We start from the raw sequence: 19,078 nt of genomic DNA on the forward strand, positions 1-19,078 counted from the left end.
ATTTAGTATCGCCGCGTCCGTAACGACCCCACCTATAAAACTATATCACTAGTTAACCCCTTCAGTGAACACCGTAAAAAAAAAAAAAAAAAACGAGGCAAAAAACAACGCTTTATTCTCATACCGCCAAACAAAAAGTGGAATAACACGCGATCAAAAAGACGGATATAAACAACCATGGTACCGCTGAAAACGTCATCTTGTCCTGCAAAAAACGAGCTGCCATACAGCATCATCAGTGAAAAAGTAAAAAAGTTATAGTCCTCAGAATAAAGCGATGCCAAAATAATTATTTTTTCTAAAAAATAGTTTATATCGTATAAAAGCACCAAAACATAAAAAATTGATATAAATGAGGTATCGCTGTAATCATACTGACCCGAAGAATAAAACTGCTTTATCAATTTTACCAAACGCGGAACGGTATAAACGCCTCCCCCAAAAGAAATTCATGAATAGCTGGTTTTTGGTCATTCTGCCTCACACAAATCGGAATAAAAAGCGATCAAAAAATCTCCCATGCCCGAACATGTTAGCAATAAAAACATCAACTCGTCCCGCAAAAAACAAGACCTCACATGACTCTGTGGACTCAAATATGGAAAAATTATAGCTCTCAAAATGTGGTAACGCAAAAAATTTTTCTTTGCAATATAAAGCGTCTTTCAGTGTGTGACGGCTGCCAATCATAAAAATCCGCAAAAAAGCCCGCTATAAAAGTAAATCAAACCCCCCTTCATCACCTGCTTAGTTAGTGAAAAATTCAAAAATTTAAAAAATGTATTTATTTCCATTTTCCCATTAGGGTTAGGGCTAGGGCTAGGGTTAGGATTAGGGTTAGGGCTAGGGTTAGGGTTAGGGTTGGGGCTAAGGTTGTGGCTAGGGTTAAGGCTACAGTTAGAGTTGGGGCTAAAGTTAGGGTTAGGGTGGCGGGTAAAGTTAGGGTTTGGATTGCATTTACGGTTGGGATTAGGGTTAGGGGTGTGTCTGGGTTAGAGGTGTGGTTAGGGTTACCGTTGGGATTAGGATTAGGGGTGTGTTTGGATTAGGGTTTCAGTTATAATTGGGGGGTTTCCACTGTTTAGGCACATCAGGGGCTCTCCAAACGCGACATGGCGTCCGATCTCAATTCCAGCCAATTCTGCGTTGAAAAAGTAAAACAGTGCTCCTTCCCTTCCGAGCTCTCCCGTGCGCCCAAACAGGGGTTTACCCCAACATATGGGGTGTCAGCGTACTCGGAACACATTGGAGAACAACTTTTGGGGTCCAATTTCTCCTGTTACCCTAGGGAAAATTCAAAACTGGGGGCTAAAAAATAATTTTTGTGGAAAAAAAATATTTTTTATTTTCACGGCTCTGCGTTATAAACTGTAGTGAAACACTTGGGGGTTCAAAGTTCTCACAACACAACTAGATAAGTTCCTTGGGGGTCTAGTTTCCAATATTGGGTCAATTGTGGGGGTTTCTACTGTTTAGGTACATTAGGGGCTCTGCAAACGCAATGTGACGCCTACAGACCAATCCATCTAAGTCTGCATTCCAAATGATGCTCCTTCCCTTCCGAGCTCTGCCATGTGCTCAAACGGTGGTTCCCCCCACATATCAGGTATCAGCGTACTCAGGACAAATTGGACAACAATATTTAGGGTCCAATTTCCCCTGTTACCCTCGGGAAAGTACAAAACTGGGGGCTAAAAAATAATTTTTGTGGGAAAAAATTTTTGTTTTATTTTTACGGCTCTGCATTATAAACTTCTGTGAAGCACTTGGTGGGTCAAAGTGCTCACCACACCTCTAGATAAGTTCCTTAGGGGGTCTACTTTCAAAAATGGTGTCACTTGTGGGGGGGTTTCAATGTTTAGGCACATCAGTGGCTCTCCAAACGCAACATGGCGTCCCATCTCAATTCCTGTCAATTTTGCATTGAAAAGTCAAACGGCGCTCCTTCCCTTCCGAGCTCTCCCATGCGCCCAAACAGTGGTTTACCCCCACATATGGGGTATCAGCGTACTCAGGACAAATTGCACAACAGTTTTTGGGGTCCAATTTCTTCTCTTACCCTTGGGAAAATAAAAAATTGGGGGTAAAAAGATAATTTTTGTGAAAAAATATGATTTTTTATTTTTACGGTTCTGCATTATAAACTTCTGTGAAGCACTTGGTGGGTGAAAGTGCTCACTACACCTCTAGATAAGTTCCTTAGGGGGTCTACTTTCCAAAATGGTGTCACTTGTGGGAGGTTTCAATGTTTAGGCACATCAGGGGCTCTCCAAACGCAACATGGCGTCCCATCTCAATTCCAGTCAATTTTACATTGAAAAGTCAAATGGCGCTCCTTCGCTTCCGAGCTCTGTTATGCGCCCAAACAGTGGTTTACCCCCACGTATGGGGTATCGGCGTACTCAGGACAAATTGTGCAACATCTTTTGGGGTCAATTTTCTCCTGTTACCCTTGGTAAAATAAAACAAATTGGAGCTGAAGTAAATTTTGTGTGAAAAAAAGTTAAATGTTCATTTTTATTTAAACATTCCAAAAATTCCTGTGAAACACCTGAAGGGTTAATAAACTTCTTCAATGTGGTTTTGAGCACCTTGAGGGGTGCAGTTTTTAGAATGGTGTCACACTTGGGTATTTTCCATCATATAGACCCTTCAAAATGACTTCAAATGAGATGTGGTCCCTAAAAACAAATGGTGTTGTAAAAATGAGAAATTGCTGGTCAACTTTTAACCCTTAACTCCCTAACAAAAAAAATTTTGGTTCCAAAATTGTGCTGATGTAAAGTAGACATGTGGGAAATGTTACTTATTAAGTATTTTGTGTGACATATCACTGTGATTTAATTGCATAAAAATTCAAAGTTGGAAAATTGCGAAATATTCAAAATTTTTGCCAAATTTCCGTTTTTTTCACAAATAAACGCAGGTAATATCAAAGAAATGTTACCAGTATCATGAAGTACAATATGTCATGAGAAAACAGTGTCAGAATCACCAAGATCCGTTGAAGCGTTCCAGAGTTATAACCTCATAAAGGGACAGTGGTCAGAATTGTAAAAATTGGCCTGGTCATTAACGTGCAAACCACCCTTGGGGGTGAAGGGGTTAAAAAGATCATCAGAAAGGTCTTTGTACTGTCCCCTCATATATTTATACATTAAAATAAGATCACCCCTTAGCAGAGCCGTACTGGTCATCGGGCAGTTCTGGGAAATGCCAGAAGGGCCGGTGGCAGTCGTGGGCCGCTCGCTAGTGCCGACTCCCCACCCCCCTCCCCGACTCATTTCCCCCGCCAGCACCGCCTTCAACTAGACGCCGGTACAGTTGAATGCAATGATGGAGGAGAGGGCGTCTGCTGACGCTTCCTCTCCCATCAGTCCCCGCTCTGCCTGGCACTGACACTGCGGGTGCGCGATGACGTCATATTATCACACACCTGCTGTGTGACTGGGCAGACTGTAGCTGCTGAGACCGGAGCCAGGAGCAGCGTGGGGCATGAGGAGAGGTGAGTGTTTTTTTTTTTTTGTTTTTTTTAAATATATCACTGAGTGATAACTGGATTGTGGGGCTATTGGGGGGGGCTGCATTACATTCTATGGGGGCTGTGCTGTTTTACATTCTATGGAGGCTGTGCTGCATTACATTCTGTGGGGTGCTTTATTATATTCTGTGGAGGGGCTTTATTATAGTCTGTGGAGGGGCTACATTATATTCTATGGGGGGCTGCATTATGCTCTATGCAGTGGCGTAACTACAAAGTTATGGGCCCCGGTGCGAACTTCCAAATGGGGGCCCCCCCCACCTTCCCCCGCCCCGCCCTACCCCCCCCACCTTCCCCTAGATACGCCTCGGACTGTTGCAGGAATCTCCTGCACTGCAACATGGTGTTGGGTGCCAGCACAGCCCGCACAGTGGTATATCCAGCACAGCCCGCACAGTGGTATATCCAGCACAGCCCGCACAGTGGTATATCCAGCACAGCCCGCACAGGGGTATATACAGCACAGCCCGCACAGGGGTATATACAGCACAGCCAGCACAGGGGTATATACAGCACAGCCCGCACAGTGGTATATACAGCACAGCCCGCACAGGGGTATATAGAGCACAGCCAGCACAGGGGTATATACAGCACAGCCCGCACAGGGATATATACAGCACAGCCCGCACAGGGGTATATAGAGCACAGCCAGCACAGGGGTATACACAGCACAGCCCACATCTCATCTCCCCCCCGATAATGGCCCCACAGTCCGGTTAAAAAGAAAAAAAAAACTCTCCTCACCTTTCCTTTTGCCTGCGCTGCTCCTGGCGGCTGAAGTCTGCCCAGGACACTGCAGGTGCGCGATGATATGACGTCATCGCGCACCCGCAGTGTACTGTCAGAGGCAGAGCGGGGAACGATGGGAGAGGGAGCGTCAGGTGACGCTCTCTCTTTCATCATTGCATTGAACTATACCGGTGTCATAGACGCCGGTATAGTTACATGCGGCGGCGGCGGCACAGCTTAAGGATGGCTTGTTTCACCTGCATGGAGAGCTGCTTTGACCACATGTTTACTTCACAGCAAAACCTTCCAAATGCAAGCACCACACCTCAAATCAACTCCAGGCCTTTTATCTGCTTAATTGAGTGACATTACGAAGGGATTTCCCACACCTGTCCGTGAAATAGCCTTGGAATCAATTGTCCAATTACTTTTGATCCCTTTAAAAACAGGGTGGCACATGTTAAGGACCTGAAACTCCTAAACCCTTCATCAAATTTTAATGTAGATCGCCTCAAATGAAAACTGAAAGTCTGAACTTCAACTGCATCTGAATTGTTTTGTTTAAAATTCATTGTGGTAATGTCTATAACCAAAATTAGAAAAATGTCTCTGTCCAAATATATATGGACCTAACTGTATGCAGGGGCTGCATTATACTATATGAGGGGGCTTCATTGTATTCTCTGGGGGGTTACATTATACTCAGGGGGCTACAATATATTCTGTGGGGTGGCTGCATTATACTCTGGGGTGGCATCATTATACTATATGTGGGCTGCATTATACTGTATCGAGGACTATGGGGAATACATTATACTATATGAAGAACTGTGGGGTGCATTATACTATGGAAAGTGAATTGTACTACATGGATGACAATGGCGGGGCATTATACTATATGGAGCACTATGAGGAATGTATTATACTATTTGGAGGACTGAGGAATGTATTATACTATTTGGAGGACTGAGGAGTGTATTATACTATATGGAGGAATTGCAGTGTATTTTAATATATGGAGGTCTATGAGGAGTGTATAATACAATATGGAGGACTATGTGCACCTTCTTAACCCCTGAGGGTGGTTTGCACGTTAATGACCGGGCCAATTTTTACAATTCTGACCACTGTCTCTTTATGAGGTTATAACTCTGGAACGCTTCAACGGATCTTGGTGATTCTGACATTGTTTTCTCGTGACATATTGTACTTCATGATAGTGGTAAAATGTATTCGATATAACTTGCGTTTATTTGTGAAAAAAATGGAAATTTGGCGAAAATTTTGAAAATTTCGCAATTTTCCAACTTTGAATTTTTATGCCCTTAAATCACAGAGATATGTCACGCAAAATACTTAATAAGTAACATTTCCCACATGTCTACTTTACATCAGCACAATTTTGGAACCAAAATTTTTTTTTGTTAGGGAGTAATAAGGGTTAAAATTTGACCAGCAATTTCTCATTTTTACAACACCATTTGTTTTTAGGGACCACATCTCATTTGAAGTCATTTTGAGGGGTCTATATGATAGAAAATACCCACGTGTGACACCATTCTAAAAACTGCACCCCTCAAGGTGCTCAAAACCACATTCAAGAAGTTTATTAACCCTTCAGGTGTTTCACAGGAATTTTTGGAATGTTTAAATAAAAATGAACATTTCACTTTTTTTCACACAAAATTTATTTCAGCTCCAATTTGTTTTATTTTACCAAGGGTAACAGGAGAAAATGGACCCCAAAAGTTGTTGTACAATTTGTCCTGAGTACGCTGATACCCCATATGTGGGTGTAAACCATTGTTTGGGCGCATGGCAGAGCTCGGAAGGGAAGGAGAGCCATTTGAATTTTCAATGCAAAATTGACTGGAATTGAGATGGGACACCATGTCACGTTTGGAGAGCCCCTGATGTGCCTAAACATTAAAACCTCCCACAAGTGACACCATTTTGAAAAGTAGACCCCCTAAGGAACTTATCTAGATGTATGGTGAGAGCTTTGAACCCCCAAGTGTTTCACTACAGTTTATAACGCAGAGCCGTGAAAATAAAAATTCCTTTTTTTTTTTTCAGAAAAATGATTTTTTAGCCCCCAGTTTTGTATTTTCACAAGGGTAACAGGATAAATTGGACCCCAAAAGTTGTTGTCCAATTTGTCCTGAGTACGCTGATACCCCATATGTGAGGGGGAACCACTGTTTGGGCGCATGGCAGAGCTCGGAAGGGAAGGAGCGCCATTTGGAATGCAGACTTAGATGGATTGGTCTGCAGGCGTCACGTTGCATTTGCAGAGCCCCTGATGTAACCAAACAGTAGAAACCCCCCACAAGTGACCCCATATTGGAAACTAGACCTCCCAAGGAACTTATCTAGATGTGTGTGAGAACTTTGAACCCCCAAGTGTTTCACTACAGTTTACAACGCAGAGCCGTGAAAATAAAAAATCTTTTTTTCCCACAAAAATGATTTTTAGCCCCCCAAATTTTTATTTTCCCAAAGATAACAAGAGAACTTCAACCCCAATAGTTGTTGTCCAATTTGTCCCGAGTATGCTGATACCCCATATGTTGGGGTAAACCCCTGTTTGTGCGCACGGGAGAGCTCGGAAGGGAAGGAGCACTGTTTTACTTTTTCAACGCAGAATTGGCTGGAATTGAGATCGGACGCCATGTCGCGTTTGGAGAGCCCCTGATGTGCCTGAACAGTGGAAACTCCCCAATTCTACCTGAAACCCTAATCCAAACACACCCCTAACCCTAATCCCAACGGTAACCCTAACTACACCCCTAACCCTGACACACCCCTAACTCTAATCCCAACCCTAATCCCAACCGTAAATGTAATCCAAACCCTAACTCTAAAGGTACCTTCACACGAAACGACTTTACAACGAGAACGACAATGATCCGTGACGTTGCAGCGTCCTGGATAGCGATATCGTTGTGTTTGACACGCAGCAGCGATCTGGATCCTGCTGTGATATCGCTGGTCGTTGATTAAAGTTCAGAACTTTATTTGGTCCTCAGATCGGCGTGTATCGTCGTGTTTGACAGCAAAAGCAACGATGCCAGCAATGTTAAACATGGAGCTAACGACCTGTGAGAACGATAAGTGCTTCACCGTTACGTCACAGGATCTACAGCGATGTAAACAGCGACGCTGCAGCGATCGGATCGTTGTCGTTCTCGTTGTAAAGTCGTTTCGTGTGAAGTTACCTTAACTTTAGCCCCAACCCTAACCCTAATTTTAGCTCCAGCCCTAGCCCTAGCCCTAACCCTAGCCCTAGCCCTAACCCTAGCCCTAACCCTAGCCCTAACCCAAGCCCTAACCCTAACCCTAGCCCTAACCCTAACCGTAACCCTAGCCCTAATGGGAAAATGGAAATAAATACATTTTTTTAATTTTATTATTTTTCCCTAACGAAGGGGGTGATGAAGGGGGGTTTGATTTACTTTTATAGCGTTTTTTATATCGGATTTTTATGATTGGCAGCTGTCACACACTAAAAGACGCTTTTTATAGCAAAAAAGTTTTTGCGTCTCCACATTTTGAGAGCTATAATTTTTCTATATTTTGGTCCACAGAGTCATGTGAGGTCTTGTTTTTTGTGGGACGAGTTGACGTTTTTATTGGTAACATTTTCGGACACGTGACAGTTTTTGATCACTTTTTATTCCGATTTTTGTGAGGCAGAATGACCAAAAACCAGCTATTCATGAATTTCTTTTGGGGGAGGCGTTTATACCGTTCCGCGTTTGGTAAAATTGATAAAGCAGTTTTATTCTTCGGGTAAGTACAATTACAGCGATATCTCATTTATATCATTTTTTTATGTTTTGGCGCTTTTATACGATAAAAGCTATTTTATTGAAAAAATAATTATTTTGGCATCGCTTTATTCTGAGGACTATAACTTTTTTTTTTTTTTGCTTATGATGCTGTATGGTGGCTCGTTTTTTGCGGGACAAGATGACGTTTTCAGCGGTACCATGGTTATTTATATCCGTCTTTTTGATCGCGTGTTATTCCACTTTTTGTTCGGCGGTATGATAATAAAGCTTTTTTTGGCTCGTTTTTTTTTTTTCTTACTGTGTTCACTGAAGGGGTTAACTAGTGGGACAGTTTTATAGGTTGGGTCGTTACGGATGCGGCGATACTAAATATGTGTACTTTTATTTTTTTTTTAGATAAAGAAATGTATTTATGGGAATAATATATATTTTTTTTTCTTTATTTAGGAATTTTTTATTTTTTTTTTACACATGTGGACATTTTTTTTTTTACTTTGTCCCAGGGGGGGACATCACAGATCGCTGATCTGACAGTTTGCACAGCACTCTGTCAGATCAGCGATCTGACATACAGCCGTGCAGGCTTACCAGCGCCTGCTGTGGACCCGGAAGTACTCCCTGCAGGACCCGGATGCAGCCCCGTGGCCATTTTGGATCCGGGGACTGCAGGGAGGAGACGCTCGGTACAAGGTGAGTACATCGTGTTGTACCGATCGTCTCAGGGAAGCACGCAGGGAGCCCCCTCCCTGCGCGATGCTTCCCTGTACCGCCGGTACACTGCGATCATGTTTGATCGCAGTGTGCCGGGGGTTAATGTGCCGGGGGCGGTCCGTGACCGCTCCTGGCACATAGTGCCAGATGTTAGCTGCGATAGTCAGCTGACACCCGGCCGCGATCGGCCGTGCTCCCCCCATGAGCGCGGCCGATCGCATATGACGTACTATCCCATCACTGGGAATTAAGTCCCAGGTCACCTCGGCGGGATAGTACGTCATATGGGATTAAGGCGTTAAAGGTGGTCTCTACTGGTTTTACAAGAAGAGCTTTTTGAAGAGACTGTTCCTGATGACATCGTGAAAGTTCTTGCTGTTTTACAAGTTAATGATTGACTTGCATCTTGATTGTTTGCACTACCTCATGGAGAGACTTGGGTTTACCCTTAAAGGGAATGTTTACTTGTCGCACTTTGTCTAAGAGTACTGATGTTGCCTTAAGTAGTTAGATAGTAATAATGTTTACATAATGGTAGTATGTAGCTAGGAATAGAAAATGTTGAATGATGTATTTTGAATATGAGGTTAAAGTAAATGTTAGGCTTGATAGGAATAAACTGAAGGAAGATGCAGTAAGCCCGTGGGGGTAGACAGATAGTTCTGCATGTGTAGAAGAATAGCATATTGATTTGCACTTTGAGGTTTTATGATAGTACACCCTTAGAGGGTACTCGCAAATAAAAAAAGAACGACACTGTTTTGTACTTGCACTTAGTAGATAGTATACCCGTATGGGTGAAGAGCGTTCATAGTTAGTTAATTAATAATTGTTATTTACTTAATTTAAAGTCGTACGCACAATGTAAATATGTTATTGTTTGTAACGTTCAAGTGTCCTTTCCTCCCATAATGGGAAGCATTGTTATATTAGTTTATAGCATTTCAAAATTTTGCATGTCTTTTGCTAACCTGTAATTGTTGTTTTCTTTTCCCAGTCCAGGAGTACTGGATTTAACATGGGGGGGTGGGGGGAGCAGAGCCCCAGAGTCCTGGTCATTGCAGTAATGTTGTTCTCCCACCAGGGGGAGCGATATTACGTCTGGAGGCAATAAAGGAGATCCTCTGTCCAGGTATCACAACCACACACAACACACTTCACACTCCAGCCACCAGGGGGAGCAAAGGGTTCTATCTATTAGACCACTCCTCACAGTTAGGTAAAACTGGTATTTGGAGGGAAAGTTAGAGAGTTCCTGGCTGGGGACCGAGAGAGAAAGGTCTCCAGACCAAGCTGGCTGGAGCGAGGTCCAGTCAGATCCAGACTGCGGTCTGAGGAGGACGAGGGTCCACGGAGCTGCGCCTGCCCCACGTGCAGCAGCATCCTAAGAAAGAGACATTGAAAGGAAGTGTATTGCAGTGAGTGAGAAACGAAGTCATAGCAAAAGGAGAGAAAACCAGAAGGAGTTCTGTCCTGTGAGAGGCTGCCTCCTTCTGAAGCGCAGGAATACCGGTGGCCAGAATACCAAGGAAGTAAGGATCTCTATGCTTTACTTAAGAGACTAGCATAACAATCAATTCCAAGTTGGTTGCCCGACCTTTATACATAGGAGACACGGTGGCAACTTGTGGGGGCCGTGGCGTCTCTAGGGTCCCTATAAAAAGCCTCAGGCCACCAGTCATACGTGTTTTGTTCTATCCGACCACGGGGAACAGTGAGAGGAGTAATAACAGTGAGGACCTTATTAGAGCTTATGCAAGTGAGGACCTACTGTGTTACTGTGCGCATAGGAAGGCTATTGAATTCCACCTGGTTAAGAGGACTCTGGATTTGCCTTCAGACCGGCCGGACTCTGCCTACCCTGTGATCCGGTGCCCTGGACTGTGGACACTGAAGCCTTCAGTAAAGGTAAAGAGACTGCAACCTTGTGTCCTCGTTATTCACTGCGCCTTACATCAGCCACCATTCACCATCTACACTCTGGGAAGCCCTGGGGATACACTTCACCTGTGGGAAGGTATACCATCAAGCTGCCATAACATCACCCCAGCAGACCCCTAAGCAGCGTCGGTCACCCTGACCGAATACCACAGGTGGCGTCACGAACACCTTCCCCTTCAAAGACCTTTCCCAAAATCATAAAAACTCTTTCTTTTAATCGGACGCCCCTCAAAGGGCCACGGACCGGGTCGGGCCACTGTGACATCCCCCCCCCGAACCGAAGGACCCAGTGCCGAGTACCCCATTGCCCTTGCGTGGGGGCACTCCATATACATCTTATTACTTCTACCCAAGTGCATGACCTTACATTTATCCCCATTAAAGCTCATTTGCCATTTGTCAGCCCAAGCTTCTAGTTTACGTAAATCATCCTGTAATATAAAATTGTCCTCCTCTGTATTGATTACCCTGCAGAGTTTAGTGTCATCTGCAAATATTGAAATTCTGCTCTGTATCCCCCCTACAAGGTCATTAATAAAGATGTTAAAAATAAGAGGGCCCAATACAGACCCCTGTGGTACCCCACTGCTAACCGCGACCCAGTCCGAGTGTGCTGTCTTATTATACGCTTGTGTCAGGCCTGGCTTGATGAGACGCTCTATGTGGCAGATTTACCGTGGGCCATTCCTGTAGCCAGGCCACCTTGTGAAATAATGCTTTGCATCTGACATGATTTAACGTGCATTCAGGACATTGTGGGCTGTGGCAGCAGCTTCGGACCCCTTAAGAGTGGGCACTAACGATGAGCGAAGTGCTTGGATAGCATCTTATCGGATCATGCTCGGGTGTTATCAGCGTATCTCGGGTGTGCTCGTATATTATGTCCGAGTCCCCGCAGCTGCATGATTTGTGGCTGTTGAACATACTCAACACATGTGGGGATTGCCTGTTTGTTAGCGATCCCCATTTGTCCAGGCTGTCTAACAGCCGCAAATCATCTATCTATCTATCTATCTATCTATCTATCTATCTATCTATCTATCTATCTCAGTGTCATTGCATATTTTTTTTACATCTTTTGTTGCTGCTGCTTTTTTTTAAATCAAATTATATTGAATAATGTAGTGAGCAGGGCCGTATTTGGCCTTCATGCTGCCCTAGTCACTTTTTGTGGTCGTGCCGCTTACTGATGTCACACACTGAGTCTGTGCACATGACATCAATTTAAGGGGGCAGATGTACCCTGTAAAATGCTTTAAAAAGCGCTATTTAAACACTAAAAGAATCAATGTCTGCACTTGTGCACAGGTTCAGTCTTTTGAGCGTTTTTTTAACACCTTCAGCTATTCAAAGTCATCTATAGGAATATGCCCCTTAATCCCTATTCTAAAGTGTCAGCCACCCCCAAATCGCCAGCCTGCATAGCACCAGCCTCCAGGGGCTGGCTGGCAAATTGTAGCCTGGAGGGCAAGCACACAGCAGTGGCCCATGAGTATGGGCCCATCGTTAAAAAGGCTGTCCGATCTTAAGCTACAAGTCTAAAAGTACTATATGTGAATCCTCACATCATGTGCGCTGTGAGGATTCTCTGGTGCTGGCAGTGGGAGTGGGCAGTTATGTGATAAAGTATGTGATACAGTATATTTATTATGAATATGGGTGCAGTGGAAAACCCCTTGAACCTCCTAAAAAAAATGTGAGCAAGTGGTATGCTTCATGTTGGGGACCTGTGTATGGAGCTGGCTCAAGAGCTGAGCCTGCATCATACTTGGGAGATGTCATCTGTGGAACACAACTGGCGTCTTGCTGTAAGGGTTCATGTACACACCACATAGCAGCATCGTTTTTGGTAGAGAAAGGCGCTTCAGTGAAACGTTGGTGGTATTTTCCCTCAAGGAACTTTTCTGACATCTTTTGCTGCTTTTTTTATATTCCATTTTTAAAATAGTGGTGGCTTTCAAGCAGAAGCCACCAAAAGAATGGACCGGTCACTTTTTATAGCTGCTTCATGGCTTTCAAAGTTTGAAACAGCTAAAAGAAGCAACAAAGGATGGAACGTATGCAGAGCAATGTCCTTTTCACATTACTGTGCATTATGTTCATTCTATTTACCTTACCATTTTTTAGCACTTTTCAGGCGGGTTCCAGACAGAATCCCCCTTAAAAAGATTTGTGCACATACCTCAACATCGATGACAAGAGATATCTACAATTTGTAACTCTGAGTCACTCCTGAAATGTGATGCTGAGTCACTACACACGGACAATCCATGAAACAGGAGGTTCAAAGTCAGATACCAAGAGAGCTTGTGAAACAGAAGGGCAAAACAAAGGCATGATCAGGTTACATTCCGGGGTCAGATACCAGGAGGGTGCGTCAAGACAAGGAAGAAAAATGGATAGTCTGAGGCCAAGTACGGGGTCAGTTACTTGCAGTCAGAGAGCATCAAGAGCAGAAGGGTTAATCCACATGAATGGTCACGGCAATTCCTAGGTCCAGCAACAAGATCAGAGAAAGGCACAATCACACACAGAGCTAAGAGCACACCAAACAAAGCAAAGCTAAAAGCTGACACTGAACTGCTCACAGCTAGCCAGTTAAATATCTAGCAAATCACTAAGGATGGGAGGAATCTAGGGAAACGCCAGATTAAGCAGCAAAGCTGTCAATCAAAATGCTAACAGCCCAGCACGCCCCAGCAACAGACTGGATGACTGGACTGTCAATCACAACACTGACAGTTCCGCACACTCCAGATCCCATAGGATGGCTGAGCTGTCACTCACAGCATCCTGAGGCCCGAAATGAAGCAGTGACATGTCTGCTGTTATTTAACCATTTAAATGCCTATGTCAATCACTGATCGCTAGTTCACGTTTGGACCGACTCTCATCGCCCCATCGGTTTCGCAAGCACAGAACCCCAATGGTGTATATAATAGGACATTATAAAACTTACAAGTGCCCTTTTCCCATTTGGAGATATTCAGGGTAGCCAGAGTCCTGCTGAAGACCCCTACGTCTGCCATCTAATAGAGAGAATATCATATTCTACAGAGTCTAAGATTTCTTTTGATGTATTTTTTTTTCTAGAAGAAAGTTTGATGTGTATTAAGACAGTGTAACTGCATCTACACCTCTCACTTCCATCTAATAGTATATCACATTACCCATTTGTCTTGGACTGTAGGAGAGCTGACAATATAATGACATTCTGCTGCTGCAATGTATTAGAGGAAAAAAGCAATAACTGGGATACTCTTAAAAGTACAGAGATTCACTTCACATGAGCAAAATCATTTACAGGTAAAGGGAAGGTGTCATCAGAAAATGACCTGTTTAACTTGAAGTTTTTATGTTAAGCATATGTTTTAAAAGTTTTAAAGTTTTTTGCATTTTATGTCTTTATTAGGGATGATCGAACGTGCTCAGCGATACTCAGATATCAATCTGGGTGCTCGGTATTTGATGAGCATTGGCTTATGCTCGAATTTGAAGCTCAAATCAGAGGTTATAAAAGGACAGGCACCACCATGCTCGACTCACTGACGCCATTGCACAGCTCAGGGACAGTTCTGATAGGAGGGAGAGAGCAGTCATCCAGGCCTGTGTGTGTACAGCTTAACTAATCAGAGTCCTCTAGTGTTGATACTGGTACTGGTACTGAACCCATCATACTAACAGTTATTCTAAAGGCTAATCTTGTGCTTTGCTGTTTGTATCAGATAAATTTCCGTGGCAATTCCGCAACTCCCTGTCGTGGGTATAACGCATGCGGAATTGGCATGTGTATTCCCGCTAAACACTAGCATTTTACAAGCGTAATTAGCTTGCAGAATGCTAGTGTTTTCCAAGCGATCTGTAGCATCGCTTGGAAAACTGATTGACAGGTTGGTCACACTTGTCAAACATAGTGTTTGACAAGTGTGACCAACTTTTTACTATTGATGCTGCCTATGCAGCATCAATAGTAAAAGATCTAATGTTAAAAATAATAATAATAAAAAAAAAATCGTGATATTCTCACCTTCCGGCGGCATCAGCAGCCTTCCTGCTCCTCGCAATGTTCCCGTTCCCAGTAATGCCTCGCGGCAATGACCCCAGATGACGTAGCATCACGCGAGACCGCTACGTCATCACAGGTCATTGTCGCGAGGCATTACTGGGAATGGGAGCATCGCGAGGAGCGGGAAGGCTGCGGGTGCCGCCGGAAGGTGAGAATATCACGATTTTTTATTTTAATTCTTTTTTTTTTTTTTTTTTTTACAGGTATATGGTTCCCAGGGCCTGGAGGAGAGTCTCTGGGTACCAACCGCACATGATCCGCTTACGCCTGCGGAAAGTAAGCGGATCAATGCATTCCTATGCGGATAAATCGAATCCCCGCGATACCGCACAAAGAATGGACATGCTGCTTTTTTTTTCGGAATGCGATTCCGCCGCGGAAGAAAAATGCAACATGTGCACAAAAATTGCGGATTGCATTCTAATAATCGGATGCTTAATGTAAGCGCTTTTTAGCATTTTTATTGTGGAAAACCGCCGAAAAAACGTGAAAAATCCTTAGCCGTGTGCACACAGCCTTAGAGTATTATGTGTTTTGTGTTACCGTATATACTCGAGTATAAGCCGACCCGAGTATAAGCCGACCCCCCTAATTTTGCTACAAAAAACTGGGAAAACTTATTGACTCGAGTATAAGCCTAGGGTGGAAAATGCAGCAGGTACCGGTGAATTTCAAAATTAGAAATAGATACTCCATACCATTCATTATGGCCCCATAGATGCTCCACATAAAGCTGTGCCATATACACTCACTGGCCACTTTATTAGGTACACCTGTCCAACTTCTTGTTAACACTTAATTTCTAATCAGCCAATCACATGGCGGCAACTCAGTGCATTTAGGCATGCAGACATGGTCAAGACAATCTCCTGCAGTTCAAACCGAGCATCAGTATGGGGAAGAAAGGTGATTTGAGTGCCTTTGAACGTGGCATGGTTGTTGGTGCCAGAAGGGCTGGTCTGAGTATTTCAGAAACTGCTGATCTACTGGGATTTTCACGCACAACCATCTCTAGGGTTTACAGAGAATGGTCCGAAAAAGAAAAAAAATCCAGTGAGCGGCAGTTCTGTGGGCGGAAATGCCTTGTTGATGCCAGAGGTCAGAGGAGAATGGGCAGACTGGATCGAGCTGATAGAAAGGCAACAGTGACTCAAATCGCCACCCGTTACAACCAAGGTAGGCCTAAGAGCATCTCTGAACGCACAGTGCGTCGAACTTTGAGGCAGATGGGCTACAGCAGCAGAAGACCACACCGGGTACCACTCCTTTCAGCTAAGAACAGGAAACTGAGGCTACAATTTGTACAAGCTCATCGAAATTGGACAGTAGAAGATTGGAAAAACATTGCTTGGTCTGATGAGTCTCGATTTCTGCTGCGACATTCGGATGGTAGGGTCAGAATTTGGCGTAAACAACATGAAAGCATGGATCCATCCTGCCTTGTATGGAGCATCTTTGGGATGTGCAGCCGACAAATCTGCGGCAACTGTGTGATGCCATCATGTCAATATGGACCAAAATCTCTGAGGAATGCTTCCAGCACCTTGTTGAATCTATGCCACGAAGAATTGAGGCAGTTCTGAAGGCAAAAGGGGTCCAACCCGTTACTAGCATGGTGTACCTAATAAAGTGGCCGGTGAGTGTATAATGCTCTGCACCGTTCATTATGGCCCCATAGATGCTCCACATAAAGATGTGCCATATATAATGCTCTGCACCGTTCATTATGGCCCCATAGATACTCCACATAAAGCTGTGCCATATATACAATGCTCTGCACCGTTGCCCCATAGATACTCCACATAAAGCTGTGCCATATATACAATGCTCTGCACCGTTGCCCCATAGATAGCTGTGCCATATATATAATGCTCTGCACCGTTGCCCCATAGCTGTGCCATATAGTGCTCTGCACCATTGCCCCATAGCTGTGCCATATATATAATGCTCTGCACCGTTGCCCCATAGCTGTGCCATATAGTGCTCTGCACCATTGCCCCATAGCTGTGCCATATAGTGCTCTGCACCGTTGCCCCATAGCTCTGCCATATAGTGCTCTGCACAGTTGCCTCATAGCTGTGCCATATAGTGCTCTGCACCGTTGCCCCATAGCTGTGCCATATAGTGCTCTGCACCGTTGCCCCATAGCTGTGCCATATAGTGCTCTGCACCGTTGCCCCATAGCTGTGCCATATAGTGCTCTGCACCGTTGCCCCATAGCTGTGCCATATAGTGCTCTGCACCGTTGCCCCATAGCTGTGCCATATAGTGCTCTGCACCGTTGCCCCATAGCTGTGCCATATAGTGCTCTGCACCGTTGCCCCATAGCTGTGCCATATAGTGCTCTGCACCGTTGCCTCATAGCTGTGCCATATAGTGCTCTGCACCGTTGCCCCATAGCTGTGCCATATAGTGCTCTGCACCGTTGCCCCATAGCTGTGCCATATAGTGCTCTGCACCGTTGCCCCATAGCTGTGCCATATAGTGCTCTGCACCATTGCCCCATAGCTGAGCCATATAGTGCTCTGCACCATTGCCCCATAGCTCTGCCATATAGTGCTCTGCACCGTTGCCCCATAGCTGTGCCATATAGTGCTCTGCACCGTTGCCCCATAGCTTGCCATATAGTGCTCTGCACCGTTGCCCCATAGCTGTGCCATATAGTGCTCTGCACCGTTGCCCCATAGCTGTGCCATATAGTGCTCTGCACCGTTGCCCCATAGCTGTGCCATATAGTGCTCTGCACCTTTGCCCCATAGCTGTGCCATATAGTACTCTGCACCATTGCCCCATAGCTCTGCCATATAGTGCTCTGCACCATTGCCCCATAGCTGTGCCATATAGTGCTCTGCACTGTTGCCCCATAGCTGTGCCATATAGTACTCTGCACCGTTGCCCCATAGCTCTGCCATATAATGCTCTGCACCATTGCCCCATAGATGCTCCACATAAAGCTGTGCTGCTGCTGCTGCAATAAAAAAAAAAAAAAAAACACATACTCACCTCTCTTGCTTGCAGCTCCTCGGCGCCATCTTCCCGGCGTCTCTCCGCACTGACTGATCAGGCAGAGGGCAGCGCGCACACTATATGCGTCATCGCGCCCTCTGCCTGCACAGTCAGTGCAGAGAGACGCCGGGAAGATGGCGCGGCGCCCGGCGTGTGGAACGAGGACAGGTGAATATGCGATACTTACCTGCTCCCGACGTCCCGCTCCTTCCCCCTGCCTGTCTTCGGTGCCGCAGCCTCTTCCTCTATCAGCGGTCACCGGCACCGCTTCATTAGAGAAATGAATAGGCGGCTCCACCCCTATGGGAGGTGGAGCAGCCTATTCATTTCTCTAATGAGTGGTCCCACGTGACCGCTCAGGGGAAGAGGCTGCGGCACCCGGAGACAGTGGGACGTGCAGGGGGGGCGCCAGGAGCCCCGGAAGCAGGTAAGTATATGACAGTGCTCACCCGCCGACCCCACCACCGATCATGACTCGAGTATAAGCCGAGAGGGGCACTTTCAGCCCAAAAATTTGGGCTGAAAATCTCGGCTTATACTCGAGTATATACGGTACATTACGGTGATCTATAACACTCACAAAAAATATACATTTTTTGCTGGATTCAATTAGTCATCCAAATACACTGTGTTCCAAATTATTATGCACATAGAGTTTAGGAGTGATAAGGTTAGAATTTTTTTGTTTGTCATTTAAACTCATTGATGGCGATGTGTGTCACGGCTCTTTATATCACTGAAAGCAATTGCAGATACCTGTGCAAATTAGTTTGGCAGGTGCGTCCAAATAAAGGCAAGACTACTTAAGAAGGCTGTTCCACATTATTAAGCAGCCTACATTTTTTGCCAAAATGGGAAAGAAAAAGGATGTGTCGGCTGCTGAGAAGCAACAAATTGTGGAGTATTTAGGTCAAGGCATGACTACAATCAACATTGCCAAGACACTTCATCGTGATCATCGCACAATCAAGAAGTATGTAGCTGATTCCCAGCACACACGTGTGCGTGCTGATAAGGAAAAATTGAGGACTCTTTCCAACAGGCAATTGCGTAAGGTTAAAAGAGCAGCTGCAAAAATGCCTTGTCATAGCAGCAGACAAGTTTTTGAAGCTGCTGGTGCCTCCAACGTCCCCAGAACAACAAGATGTAGAGTCCTTCAGAGGTTTGCAGCTGTGCGTAAGCCATCCTGTCGACCACCTCTATCGACTGCAACAAGCAGAAACGGCTCCAGTGGGCCAAACAATACATGAAGACTGACTTCCAAACGGTTTTGTTCACCGATGAGTGCCG

This window comes from Ranitomeya variabilis, chromosome 2 (genome assembly GCF_051348905.1).
Source record: "Ranitomeya variabilis isolate aRanVar5 chromosome 2, aRanVar5.hap1, whole genome shotgun sequence".
NCBI classification, from domain to species: domain Eukaryota; kingdom Metazoa; phylum Chordata; class Amphibia; order Anura; family Dendrobatidae; genus Ranitomeya; species Ranitomeya variabilis.